This window comes from Electrophorus electricus, chromosome 14, assembly GCF_013358815.1.
Source record: "Electrophorus electricus isolate fEleEle1 chromosome 14, fEleEle1.pri, whole genome shotgun sequence".
Lineage (NCBI taxonomy): Eukaryota > Metazoa > Chordata > Actinopteri > Gymnotiformes > Gymnotidae > Electrophorus > Electrophorus electricus.
The window spans coordinates 17,851,230-17,864,390 of NC_049548.1; the positions used below are offsets into that span (position 1 = coordinate 17,851,230).

At 33.5% G+C, this 13,161-nt stretch overlaps 1 non-coding gene across 1 annotated transcript; it reads right to left on the bottom strand.

Moving 5' to 3' along the window:
* Positions 1–3,271: 3,271 nt before the first annotated feature.
* On the bottom strand, positions 3,272–3,382 carry trnal-caa. Its single transcript has 2 exons — positions 3,345–3,382; positions 3,272–3,317 (listed from the first exon to the last, which is right to left on the bottom strand). It is a non-coding gene; the product is annotated as a tRNA-Leu (tRNA).
* Between the last annotated feature and the right edge of the window lie 9,779 nt (positions 3,383–13,161).

Genomic DNA, 13,161 nt, shown 5'->3' on the forward strand with positions numbered 1-13,161 from the left:
AGCCGGAGTCGCCGAGTTCTCAGGGGTGATCCATGTTTCTGCTAGAGCCAGGAAGTGTAGGAAGTGGAGGGATGCTAATGCTGAGATGAAGTCAGATTTCTGGACAGCAGATTGGCAGTTCCAGAGCCCTCCTGCCACCACGATATGTGATGGTGTGAAGCGTTGTGAGTCAGTGAGGTTGCTGAGATTGCAACGTCTATGATTGTGTCGAGGAGATCTGTGGGATATGTGGACAGGAATTGTGAAGCACATTTCAGATGCTCGATTTGTGGATGTATGAGATAAAGGATTGAGATAATATGAGAAGATACTTAGCTGAGTTTGTGAAGTCCTGTAGGTGAGATGTAGATGAACTGATTGAGAACACCACCAAACCTCCTCCAGATGTTGATTACCGCTACAGACATAGCGGAGTCGTCCTAATTTAAGTCAGTTCAATAAGTGCTGAGCCCACCCCTCAATTCACACCTAAGGTCAGGGCGAAACTATACCTGTATTGAGTAATTACTGCTACCAAGCAACTAACAACTAGGTTTAGACAACAAGCCTTGAATTTCACAGAATCTAAGGCAAAAGTAAGTGAACTTGGAGCCTACCTTAACCAACCAGATGATAATCCAAAGAGACAAACCAAAGCAAACAAAGCACATGCTGTGTAATTATACCCTGTGTTTCCCTAGTCTTGTTGCAGGTCACTGTATGTAGCGACTATTTGCCCTAGCTTGCCTTTCCTAGCCTGTTTTGTACATTATCAGTTGTGTTTCTTTCATTATGAGTGTTTGTAGTTTTTGTGGGTTTTTTTGTTTTCTGTGTACAATGTATCCTGGATCTATTCGAGTCGGTTCTATGACTATGGACTGCCTAAATGACCCTGACTTTGAATTTACCAATAATAAATCTTGCTCCTCTCAGCGTCTGGGTCTTATGTTCACGCTGCATAGTGTTCTGCATATCAAGCATAGAAATATCAAAGGCAGATATTAATAACATTCAAAGGGACTTGACAGTCTGAGAAATATACTGAGATAATAAAAAGTGTTTACAGGAAAAAGGTTTAAACATTGAGTTTGAAATATTAATAAAACAAAACAAAAGGTAATACAGAGATTCTGAGTCCTTTCACACTGATTTGTGTAGAGAGCAGAGGCCTCTGTAGAGGCCTTTGCAGGTGTCTACAAAGGATTATAGGTAGGCTTCAGCAGACTTCGGTGTAAAATATCTCACAATCAAGCTCGGGACAGAAGAGAAAAATAATCCTGTTTATCTGATTGGGCATTTGGGAACAACAGAAATCCATGGATATGAACAGCAACACATAAACAGAATTAAACAAAATGAAAATGGCATAGTATCTGCAGATTTTCTTTCTATAAGGGATCTTATCTTAAAGAGTACATAGTGAGTTACTTTCCAATTTTAGGAATTGTGGTGTTAACGTAGCACATAAAAGATTATTCCCAAGACAATACAGCATACACATGTGATCATGCTCTTTTTTCAGTTATATATGTCATGTGAAGAAGTGGAATATGATGAAACACCTCTGTCAAGTGACCAGAAATACTCCTAAAATTAATACGTTCCAAGAGATTATTTGGTCTATCTAACTAGCATCTTCTTTAAGGAGCATTTGGATGATCTTTTCCCAAATTTAAATACTACTTGATACATTTTGTTTTTGAAAAGAGATTGTCAAAAGTGGGATTTGAACCCACACCTCCATTTGGAAACCAGAAAGCCCCACTATAGGAAAGAATGATCCTCCTGCATCTAGAGCCTTAGACCACTCGGCCATTCTGACTGGAATGCATGGTGATAGTTTAAAACCAGCCAGACTAATTATCATTAATAAATCAAAGCAAAAGCTTTTTCATGAAGAAATTGAGAGAACAGTCCTTTATTTCAAAGCTTTGCATTAATTGCAGGGACTACATTTTGAAATTAGCTCGTCTGATTTTTCGATTGTTCAGAACCAAATTACCTTCTTTTTATATGTTATAGACATTTGACACATGGTTGCAAAGGTATATAATTGATCTTTCTACTCAAATAGTCTTCTTTCTCATGTTGTTATAGATGCATGAATTCCAACATTATAGATATTGTATTTTTTAAGGGGGACATAGTGAGTTACTTTCCAATTTCAAGTTTTTGTGGTCCAGAAATACTCCTAAAGTTAATAAGTTCCAAGCGATTATTTTGTCTATCTAACTAGCATCTTCTTTAAGTAGCATTTGGATGATCTTTTCCAAAATTTAAATACTACTTGATACATTTTATCTTGGAAAAGCAACTGTCTGAAGGGTCCTATGTTAAATTGAGGGAATAGTCCTTTATTTCAAAACTTTACCTACTTTGTTGTAAGTACATTTTGAGATTAGCTTGTCTGATTCCTCCAATGTTCAGAACCAAATTAACTTCTTTTTATCTGTTGTAGAGATTTGTTGTTGCTTTTGAGCTTGGCAGATTAGTCTGTTTGACTGTTCTGCACCACATTAACTGCTTTTTAACTATTGTAGACCTTTTTTATTATCATCAAGGCATTATGTCAAGTATGACTCTCAACCAATATAGTTTTAAATTCTGCACTTTTTACATGGTTGGAAAGGTAGAGAATTGATCTTTCCACTCAAATATTCTTTTTTCTCATGTTGTTATAGATGCATCAATTCCAACATTATAGATATTGTACTTCTTAAGGGGGACATAGTGGGTTACTTTCCAATTTCAAGTTTTTGTGGTGTAAACGTAGGACATAAAAAATTGTTCCCAAGACAATACAGCATACAAATCTGATCATGTTATTTTCTCACTCATAAATGTCATGTGAAGAAGTGCTATGTGATTACACACCTCTCTCTAGTGACTCTAAATACTCATGAAGTTAATACATTCCAAGAGATTTTTTTGTCTTTCTAACTAGCATCTTCTTTCTCATGTCGTTATAGATGCATCAATTCCAACATTATAGATATTGTATTTTTTCTCGGGAACATAATTTTTTTTGCGGTGTTAACGTAATCCTTAAAAGATTGTTCCCAAGACAATACAGCATACACATGTGATCATGCTCTTTTTTCAGTTATATATGTCATGTGAAGAAGTGGAATATGATGAAACACCTCTGTCAAGTGACCAGAAATACTCCTAAAATTAATACGTTCCAAGAGATTATTTTGTCTATCCAACTAGCATCTTCTTTAAGGAGCATTTGGATGATCTTTTCGCAAATTTAAATACTACTTGATACATTTTGTCTTTGAAAAGCAACTGTCAGAAGTGGGATTTGAACCCACGCCTCCATTTGGAGACCAGAAAGCCCCACTATAGGGAAGAATGATCCTCTTGAGTCTGGCGCCTTAGACTGCTCGGCCATTCTGACTGGAGCTGATGGTTATAGTTTAAAACCAGCCAGACTCATTATCATTAATAAATCAAAGCAAAAGCTTTTTCATGAAGAAATTGAGAAAACAGTCCTTTATTTCAAAGCTTTGCATTAATTGCAGGGACTAGATTTTGAGATTAGCTCGTCTGATTTTTCGATTGTTCAGAACCAAATTACCTTCTTTTTATATGTTATAGACATTTGACACATGGTTGCAAAGGTATAGAATTGATCTTTCTACTCAAATAGTCTTCTTTCTCATGCTGTTATAGATGCATGAATTCCAACATTATAGATATTGTATTTTTTAAGGGGGACATAGTGAGTTACTTTCCAATTTCAAGTTTTTGTGGTGTAAACGTAGGACATAAAAGATTGTTCCCAAGACAATACAGCATACACATCTGATCATGCTCTTTTTTCAGTTATCTATGTCATGTGAAGTGGAATATGATGAAACACCTCTGTCAAGTGACCAGAAATACTCCTAAAGTTAATACGTTCCAAGCGATTATTTTGTCTATCTAACTAGCATCTTCTTTAAGTAGCATTTGGATGATCTTTTCCCAAATTTAAATACTACTTGATACATTTTGTCTTTGAAAAGCAACTGTCTGAAGGGTCCTATGTTAAATTGAGGGAATAGTCCTTTATTTCAATACTTTACCTACCTTGTTGTAAATACATTTTGAGATTAGCTTGTCTGATTCCTCCAATGTTCAGAACCAAATTAACTTCTTTTTATCTGTTGTAGAGATTTGTTGTTGCTTTTGAGCTTGGCAGATTAGTCTGTTTGACTGTTCTGCACCACATTAACTGCTTTTTAACTATTGTAGACCTTTTTTATTATCATCAAGGCATTATGTCAAATATGTCTGTCAACCAATATAGTTTATAAATTCTGCACTTTTTACATGGTTGCAAAGGTAGAGAATTGATCTTTCTACTCAAATAGTCTTCTTTCTCATGTTGTTATAGATGCATGAATTCCAACATTATAGATATTGTCTTTTTTAAGGGGGACATAGTGAGTTACTTTCCAATTTCAAGTTTTTGTGGTGTAAACGTAGGACATAAAAGATTGTTCCCAAGACAATACAGCATACACATCTGATCATGCTCTTTTTTCAGTTATATATGTCATGTGAAGTGGAATATGATGAAACACCTCTATCAAGTGACCAGAAATACTCCTAAAGTTAATACATTCCAAGCGATTATTTTGTCTATCTAACTAGCATCTTCTTTAAGTAGCATTTGGATGATCTTTTCCCAAATTTAAATACTACTTGATACATTTGGTCTTTGAAAAGCAACTGTCTGAAGGGTCCTATGTTAAATTGAGAGAATAGCCCTTTATTTCAAAACTTTACATCCCTTCTTGTAAGTACATTTTGAGATTAGCTCGTCTGATTCCTCCAATGTTCAGAACCAAATTAACTTCTTTTTATCTGTTGTAGAGATTTGTTGTTGCTTTTGAGCTTGGCAGATTAGTCTGTTTGACTGTTCTGCACCACATTTACTGCTTTTTAACTATTGTAGACCTTTTTTATTATCATCAAGGCATTATGTCAAATATGTCTGTCAACCAGTATAGTTTATAAATTCTACACGTGTTACATGCTTGGAAAGGTAGAGAATTGATCTTTCTACTCAAATATTCTTTTTCTCATGTAGTTATAGATGCATCAATTCCAACATTATAGATATTGTACTTCTTAAGGGGGACATAGTGAGTTACTTTCCAATTTCAAGTTTTTGTGGTGTAAACGTAGGGCATAAAAGATTGTTCCCAAGACAATACAGCATCCTACTTAAGGAGCATTTGTATGATCTTTTCCCAAATTTAAATACTACTTGATACATTTTGTCTTTGAAAAGCAACTGTCTGAAGGGTCCTATGTTAAATTGAGGGAGTAGTCCTTTATTTCAAAACTTTACCTACCTTGTTGTAAATACATTTTGAGATTAGCTTGTCTGATTCCTCCAATGTTCAGAACCAAATTAACTTCTTTTTATCTGTTGTAGAGATTTGTTGTTGCTTTTGAGCTTGGCAGATTAGTCTGTTTGACTGTTCTGCACCACATTAACTGCTTTTTAACTATTGTAGACCTTTTTTATTATCATCAAGGCATCATGTCAAGTATGACTCTCAACCAATATAGTTTATAAATTCGGCACTTTTTACATGGTTGGAAAGGTAGAGAATTGATCTTTCTACTCAAATATTCTTTTTTCTCATGTTGTTATAGATGCATCAATTCCAACATTATAGATATTGCACTTCTTAAGGGGGACATAGTGGGTTACCTTCCAATTTCAAGTTTTTGTGGTGTAAACGTAGGACATAAAAAATTGTTCCCAAGACAATACAGCATACAAATCTGATCATGTTATTTTCTCACTCATAAATGTCATGTGAAGAAGTGCTATGTGATTACACACCTCTCTCTAGTGACTCTAAATACTCATGAAGTTAATACATTCCAAGAGATTTTTTTGTCTTTCTAACTAGCATCTTCTTTCTCATGTCGTTATAGATGCGTCAATTCCAACATTATAGATATTGTATTTTTTCTGGGGAACCTAATTTTTTTTGTGGTGTTAACGTAATCCTTAAAAGATTGTTCCCAAGACAATACAGCATACACATGTGATCATGCTCTTTTTTCAGTTATATATGTCATGTGAAGAAGTGGAATATGATGAAACACCTCTGTCAAGTGACCAGAAATACTCCTAAAGTTAATACATTCCAAGCGATTATTTTGTCTATCTAACTAGCATCTTCTTTAAGTAGCATTTGGATGATCTTTTCCCAAATTTAAATACTACTTGATACATTTTGTCTTTGAAAAGCAACTGTCTGAAGGGTCCTATGTTAAATTGAGAGAATAGTCCTTTATTTCAAAACTTTACATACCTTCTTGTAAGTACATTTTGAGATTAGATCGTCTGATTCCTCCAATGTTCAGAACCAAATTAACTTCTTTTTATCTGTTGTAGAGATTTGTTGTTGCTTTTGAGCTTGGCAGATTAGTCTGTTTGACTGTTCTGCACCACATTTACTGCTTTTTAACTATTGTAGACCTTTTTTATTATCATCAAGGCATTATGTCAAATATGTCTGTCAACCAGTATAGTTTATAAATTCTACACGTGTTACATGCTTGGAAAGGTAGAGAATTGATCTTTCTACTCAAATATTCTTTTTCTCATGTAGTTATAGATGCATCAATTCCAACATTATAGATATTGTGCTTCTTAAGGGGGAAATAGTGAGTTATTTTCCAATTTCAAGTTTTTGTGGTGTAAACGTAGGGCATAAAAGATTGTTCTCAAGACAATACAGCATCCTACTTAAGGAGCATTTGTATGATCTTTTCCCAAATTTTAATACTACTTGATACATTTTGTCTTTGAAAAGCAACTGTCTGAAGGGTCCAATGTTAAATTGAGGGAATAGTCCTTTATTTCAAAACTTTACCTACCTTGTTGTAAGTACATTTTGAGATTAGCTTGTCTAATTCCTCCAATGTTCAGAACCAAATTAACTTCTTTTTATCTGTTGTAGAGATTTGTTGTTGCTTTTGAGCTTGGCAGATTAGTCTGTTTGACTGTTCTGCACCACATTAACTGCTTTTTAACTATTGTAGACCTTTTTTATTATCATCAAGGCATTATGTCAAATATGTCTGTCAACCAATATAGTTTATAAATTCTGCACTTTTTACATGGTTGCAAAGGTAGAGAATTGATCTTTCTACTCAAATAGTCTTCTTTCTCATGTTGTTATAGATGCATGAATTCCAACATTATAGATATTGTCTTTTTTAAGGGGGACATAGTGAGTTACTTTCCAATTTCAAGTTTTTGTGGTGTAAACGTAGGACATAAAAGATTGTTCCCAAGACAATACAGCATACACATCTGATCATGCTCTTTTTTCAGTTATATATGTCATGTGAAGTGGAATATGATGAAACACCTCTATCAAGTGACCAGAAATACTCCTAAAGTTAATACATTCCAAGCGATTATTTTGTCTATCTAACTAGCATCTTCTTTAAGTAGCATTTGGATGATCTTTTCCCAAATTTAAATACTACTTGATACATTTTGTCTTTGAAAAGCAACTGTCTGAAGGGTCCTATGTTAAATTGAGGGAGTAGTCCTTTATTTCAAAACTTTACCTACCATGTTTTAAGTACATTTTGAGATTAGCTTGTCTGATTCCTCCAATGTTCAGAACCAAATTAACTTCTTTTTATCTGTTGTAGAGATTTGTTGTTGCTTTTGAGCTTGGCAGATTAGTCTGTTTGACTGTTCTGCACCACATTAACTGCTTTTTAACTATTGTAGACCTTTTTTATTATCATCAAGGCATTATGTCAAGTATGACTCTCAACCAATATAGTTTATAAATTCGGCACTTTTTACATGGTTGGAAAGGTAGAGAATTGATCTTTCTACTCAAATATTCTTTTTTCTCATGTTGTTATAGATGCATCAATTCCAACATTATAGATATTGTACTTCTTAAGGGGGACATAGTGGGTTACCTTCCAATTTCAAGTTTTTGTGGTGTAAACGTAGGACATAAAAAATTGTTCCCAAGACAATACAGCATACAAATCTGATCATGTTATTTTCTCACTCATAAATGTCATGTGAAGAAGTGCTATGTGATTACACACCTCTCTCTAGTGACTCTAAATACTCATGAAGTTAATACATTCCAAGAGATTTTTTTGTCTTTCTAACTAGCATCTTCTTTCTCATGTCGTTATAGATGCGTCAATTCCAACATTATAGATATTGTATTTTTTCTGGGGAACCTAATTTTTTTTGTGGTGTTAACGTAATCCTTAAAAGATTGTTCCCAAGACAATACAGCATACACATGTGATCATGCTCTTTTTTCAGTTATATATGTCATGTGAAGAAGTGGAATATGATGAAACACTTCTGTCAAGTGACCAGAAATACTCCTAAAATTAATACGTTCCAAGAGATTATTTTGTCTATCCAACTAGCATCTTCTTTAAGGAGCATTTGGATGATCTTTTCGCAAATTTAAATACTACTTGATACATTTTGTCTTTGAAAAGCAACTCTCTGAAGGGTCCTATGTTAAATTGAGGGAATAGTCCTTTATTTCAAAACTTTACCTACCTTGTTGTAAGTACATTTTGAGATTAGCTAGTCTGATTCCTCCAATGTTCAGAACCAAATTAACTTCTTTTTATCTGTTGTAGAGATTTGTTGTTGCTTTTGAGCTTGGCAGATTAGTCTGTTTGACTGTTCTGCACCACATTAACTACTTTTTAACTATTGTAGACCTTTTTTATTATCATCAAGGCATTATGTCAAGTATGACTCTCAACCAATATAGTTTATAAATTCTGCACTTTTTACATGGTTGGAAAGGTAGAGAATTGATCTTTCTACTCAAATATTCTTTTTTCTCATGTTGTTATAGATGCATCAATTCCAACATTATAGATATTGTACTTCTTAAGGGGGACATAGTGGGTTACTTTCCAATTTCAAGTTTTTGTGGTGTAAACGTAGGACATAAAAAATTGTTCCCAAGACAATACAGCATACAAATCTGATCATGTTATTTTCTCACTCATAAATGTCATGTGAAGAAGTGCTATGTGATTACACACCTCTCTCTAGTGACTCTAAATACTCATGAAGTTAATACATTCCAAGAGATTTTTTTGTCTTTCTAACTAGCATCTTCTTTCTCATGTCGTTATAGATGCATCAATTCCAACATTATAGATATTGTATTTTTTCTGGGGAACATAAATTTTTTTGTGGTGTTAACATAATCCTTAAAAGATTGTTCCCAAGACAATACAGCATACACATCTGATCATGCTCTTTTTTCAGTTATATATGTCATGTGAAGAAGTGGAATATGATGAAACACCTCTGTCAAGTGACCAGAAATACTCCTAAAGTTAATATGTTCCAAGCGATTATTTTGTGTATCTAACTAGCATCTTCTTTAAGTAGCATTTGGATGATCTTTTCGCAAAATTAAATACTACTTGATACATTTTGTCTTTGAAAAGCAACTGTCTGACGGGTCCTATGTTAAATTGAGAGAATAGTCCTTTATTTCAAAACTTTACATACCTTCTTGTAAGTACATTTTGAGATTAGCTCGTCTGATTCCTCCAATGTTCAGAACCAAATTAACTTCTTTTTATCTGTTGTAGAGATTTGTTGTTGCTTTTGAGCTTGGCAGATTAGTCTGTTTGACTGTTCTGCACCACATTTACTGCTTTTTAACTATTGTAGACCTTTTTTATTATCATCAAGGCATTATGTCAAATATGTCTGTCAACCAGTATAGTTTATAAATTCTGCACTTTTTACATGGTTGGAAAGGTAGAGAATTGATCTTTCTACTCAAATATTCTTTTTTCTCATGTTGTTATAGTTGCATCAATTCCAATATTATAGATATTGTACTTCTTAAGGGGGACATAGTGGGTTACTTTCCAATTTCAAGTTTTTGTGGTGTAAACTTATGACATAAAAGATTGTTCCCAAGACAATACAGCATACACATCTGATCATGCTCTTTTTTCAGTTATATATGTCATGTGAAGAAGTGGAATATGATGAAACACCTCTGTCAAGTGACCAGAAATACTCCTAAAGTTAATACGTTCCAAGCGATTATTTTGTCTATCTAACTAGCATCTTCTTTAAGTAGCATTTGGATGATTTTTTCCCAAATTTAAATACTACTTGATACATTTTGTCTTTGAAAAGCAACTGTCTGAAGGGTCCTATGTTAAATTGAGAGAATAGTCCTTTATTTCAAAACTTTACATACATTCTTGTAAGTACATTTTGAGATTAGCTCGTCTGATTCCTCCAATGTTCAGAACCAAATTAACTTCTTTTTATCTGTTGTAGAGATTTGTTGTTGCTTTTGAGCTTGGCAGATTAGTCTGTTTGACTGTTCTGCACCACATTTACTGCTTTTTAACTATTGTAGACCTTTTTTATTATCATCAAGGCATTATGTCAAATATGTCTGTCAACCATTATAGTTTATAAATTCTACACGTGTTACATGCTTGGAAAGGTAGAGAATTGATCTTTCTACTCAAATATTCTTTTTCTCATGTAGTTATAGATGCATCAGTTCCAACATTATAGATATTGTGCTTCTTAAGGGGGACATAGTGGGTTACTTTCCAATTTCAAGTTTTTGTGGTGTAAACGTAGGGCATAAAAGATTGTTCTCAAGACAATACAGCATCCTACTTAAGGAGCATTTGTATGATCTTTTCCCAAATTTAAATACTACTTGATACATTTTGTCTTTGAAAAGCAACTCTCTGAAGGGTCCTATGTTAAATTGAGGGAATAGTCCTTTATTTCAAAACTTTACCTACCTTGTTGTAAGTACATTTTGAGATTAGCTTGTCTGATTCCTCCAATGTTCAGAACCAAATTAACTTCTTTTTATCTGTTGTAGAGATTTGTTGTTGCTTTTGAGCTTGGCAGATTAGTCTGTTTGACTGTTCTGCACCACATTAACTGCTTTTTAACTATTGTAGACCTTTTTTATTATCATCAAGGCATTATGTCAAGTATGACTCTCAACCAATATAGTTTATAAATTCTGCACTTTTTACATGGTTGGAAAGGTAGAGAATTGATCTTTCTACTCAAATATTCTTTTTTCTCATGTTGTTATAGATGCATCAATTCCAACATTATAGATATTGTACTTCTTAAGGGGGACATAGTGGGTTACTTTCCAATTTCAAGTTTTTGTGGTGTAAACGTAGGACATAAAAAATTGTTCCCAAGACAATACAGCATACAAATCTGATCATGTTATTTTCTCACTCATAAATGTCATGTGAAGAAGTGCTATGTGATTACACACCTCTCTCTAGTGACTCTAAATACTCATGAAGTTAATACATTCCAAGAGATTTTTTTGTCTTTCTAACTAGCATCTTCTTTCTCATGTCGTTATAGATGCATCAATTCCAACATTATAGATATTGTATTTTTTCTCGGGAACATAATTTTTTTTGTGGTGTTAACGTAATCCTTAAAAGATTGTTCCCAAGACAATACAGCATACACATGTGATCATGCTCTTTTTTCAGTTATATATGTCATGTGAAGAAGTGGAATATGATGAAACACCTTCTGTCAAGTGACCAGAAATACTCCTAAAATTAATACGTTCCAAGAGATTATTTTGTCTATCCAACTAGCATCTTCTTTAAGGAGCATTTGGATGATCTTTTCGCAAATTTAAATACTACTTGATACATTTTGTCTTTGAAAAGCAACTCTCTGAAGGGTCCTATGTTAAATTGAGGGAATAGTCCTTTATTTCAAAACTTTACCTACCTTGTTGTAAGTACATTTTGAGATTAGCTTGTCTGATTCCTCCAATGTTCAGAACCAAATTAACTTCTTTTTATCTGTTGTAGAGATTTGTTGTTGCTTTTGAGCTTGGCAGATTAGTCTGTTTGACTGTTCTGCACCACATTAACTACTTTTTAACTATTGTAGACCTTTTTTATTATCATCAAGGCATTATGTCAAGTATGACTCTCAACCAATATAGTTTATAAATTCTGCACTTTTTACATGGTTGGAAAGGTAGAGAATTGATCTTTCTACTCAAATATTCTTTTTTCTCATGTTGTTATAGATGCATCAATTCCAACATTATAGATATTGTACTTCTTAAGGGGGACATAGTGGGTTACTTTCCAATTTCAAGTTTTTGTGGTGTAAACGTAGGACATAAAAAATTGTTCCCAAGACAATACAGCATACAAATCTGATCATGTTATTTTCTCACTCATAAATGTCATGTGAAGAAGTGCTATGTGATTACACACCTCTCTCTAGTGACTCTAAATACTCATGAAGTTAATACATTCCAAGAGATTTTTTTGTCTTTCTAACTAGCATCTTCTTTCTCATGTCGTTATAGATGCATCAATTCCAACATTATAGATATTGTATTTTTTCTGGGGAACATAATTTTTTTTGTGGTGTTAACGTAATCCTTAAAAGATTGTTCCCAAGACAATACAGCATACACATCTGATCATGCTCTTTTTTCAGTTATATATGTCATGTGAAGAAGTGGAATATGATGAAACACCTCTGTCAAGTGACCAGAAATACTCCTAAAGTTAATATGTTCCAAGCGATTATTTTGTGTATCTAACTAGCATCTTCTTTAAGTAGCATTTGGATGATCTTTTCGCAAAATTAAATACTACTTGATACATTTTGTCTTTGAAAAGCAACTGTCTGACGGGTCCTATGTTAAATTGAGAGAATAGTCCTTTATTTCAAAACTTTACATACCTTCTTGTAAGTACATTTTGAGATTAGCTAGTCTGATTCCTCCAATGTTCAGAACCAAATTAACTTCTTTTTATCTGTTGTAGAGATTTGTTGTTGCTTTTGAGCTTGGCAGATTAGTCTGTTTGACTGTTCTGCACCACATTTACTGCTTTTTAACTATTGTAGACCTTTTTTATTATCATCAAGGCATTATGTCAAATATGTCTGTCAACCAGTATAGTTTATAAATTCTACACGTGTTACATGCTTGGAAAGGTAGAGAATTGATCTTTCTACTCAAATATTCTTTTTCTCATGTAGTTATTAATGCATCAATTCCAACATTATAGATATTGTACTTCTTAAGGGGGACATAGTGAGTTACTTTCCAATTTCAAGTTTTTGTGGTG